Here is a 2,500-nt window from a genome sequence, read left to right as displayed (position 1 = left end):
GCTACTGTAAATGTGCGTGAGAACTAATCTTCAGAGAATCAGAGCCCGAGGGAAGGTTTGGCTGCCAATTGGCCCCAGACCCTTTGAAACTGATACCATGGACTGCCACTGTTCCTTGTTCACATAAACGTGAGTAACATACTATATATATATATATATATATATATATATATATATATATATATGTATATATACATGTATGCATATATATATGTATATATATATGTATGTATATATGTGAGAGAGGCAGAGGGGAAAACACACAAATAGAACGAGAGTTTATTCTTTAACTAGTTTCGCAGTATGGGGCTTCTTGTTTCTGAAGAAGCACCATAGTGCGAAACTAGTTAAAGAATAAACTCTCGTTCTATTTGTGTGTTTTCCCCTCTGCCTCTCTCACAACCTGTCAAGATGTCGTCACGTATGTATATATATACATATACATATATATATATATATATATATATATATATACATATATATATATATACATATATATATACATATATATGTTGGTACATTGTGACAAGTTGATGAAGGTGGAAAAAGAAGTCACGGGTCTAGTTCCGAGTTACTGAGTTTATTCCTGACCGGTTTCGCTCTATGCTTCTTCACATTCCTCTGAAGAAGCATAGAGCGAAAGCGGTCAGGAATAAACTCAGTAACTCGGAACTAGACCCGTGACTTCTTTTTCCACATACATACATATATACATATATATATGTATATATATACATATATATATACATATATATATATATACATATATATACATATATATATACATACATATATATACATATATATATATATATATATATATACATATACATATATATATATATATAGCTTTGTGATAAAGACCCACGGGTCGAAACGCTAAGGCAGTAAAATTCTTCCATTATACCTCGTATACTTCCTCCGCCTTCAGTTACATTTGTCATGGTTTAAATATATATATATATATATATATATATATATATATATATATATATATACATATATATATATATATACATATATATATATGTATATACATATATATATATATATATATATATATATATATATAACATGGATATTGTAGATTTGTATTACTATCTACATACTAGTGTTTGGAGAGGCAAAATCGTATAGGTGTGTTTGCTTTAATATTCCAGTTTTCTCTCTTGTTTAAACATACATGCAACCTCCGAAGAAGCCTCGGGGGGTTGCCAGATTCTACATACATATACATATATACAAAGGCTGCCATATTTACATTTGGGTACAAATTAAAAAATGTTCGTTGCGTCGGTTGGGCAACGATGACCGGCGACGCGCCTAATGAATCGGGAAGCGTCAGGGCGTTTGAACCGAAACGCAGGCGGGTCCCATTGTCCGAGCAGAGGGTTCTTGGGTGTGTCTGGAAAGCCTAGTACTCGGGTCACTAGGAACAATTGAATATCCCTTGACGTCAAATCACGAGGAACAACAGAGGATCTCTCGAGAGTTGGCTTGAAGATGTTGAAGTACTATAAAGAAAATGGGTTAAGGTAAAAGTGAAGGTTTATATTAACTGGATATGAAGACAGGATTTACCTGTGTTACAATATCAAATGCATAACTCAGAAAATATGTATCTATTCTATTTTAATATTTTTTCCACATTAAAGAAAATTCCTAATCCGGGAAAAATTCCATTATATCATTTTGGAGGAAGCTACGAGTTATCTATTCTTGTCACTTTAAATGAATAATAATTATTATAATCATTGATAAATATTGCACAACTCGAATATGCAAATGAACAATTGCATGAATTAATATTTCCGACTGATTGTGCATCGGGAAAGAGATGGATGCAAAATGAAGACATTAACTAGAAATTTATCATATTTTCATTAATTATATTCTGGCCGAGTGGTTTAGAGCGTCTCTACTTGCGGCGTAGGTCGAGATGATGGCGGTTCGAACCCTGCTCGGGGAGAGTTGAACTAAGGGTATGATTATCAAATTCTATGCTTCAAATTAAGTCCTTTGTGACAGGGAACCGTCCTAACCTCCCATCATCATCATCATCATCATCATCATCATCATCATCATCATCATCATCATCATCATCATCATCATCATCATCATCATCATCATCATCATCATCATCATCATCAACATCATCATCATTAGAGTAAATGTATGTGAGGAAACACTTATATCGTATCAGTGCAAATATAAACAAATAAATAAATAAATAGATGAATAAATAAATAAATAAATAAATCAAATAAGCTAGTGTTTCCTAAGTCAATCACCATTGTCATAGAGACATCAGCATGGGCAAGCGACAATCACTGACAACACGCTGGTTTAGTGTTTTCATTATCTTATTTTTGTCATATCTGGTTACATGTACTCCTAAACTTCATATATGTAATATCTAAAACCTCATGTTTCTTTTTAGAAAAAATAAATATATGATGACTGAAGAAAATTTGGACTTCCTCCACAATAGAGCCGTTTA

Source organism: Oratosquilla oratoria, chromosome 2, assembly GCF_046742065.1.
Source record: "Oratosquilla oratoria isolate Oo_2021 chromosome 2, ASM4674206v1, whole genome shotgun sequence".
Lineage (NCBI taxonomy): Eukaryota > Metazoa > Arthropoda > Malacostraca > Stomatopoda > Squillidae > Oratosquilla > Oratosquilla oratoria.
Note: the sequence above shows the minus strand (reverse complement) of the source record.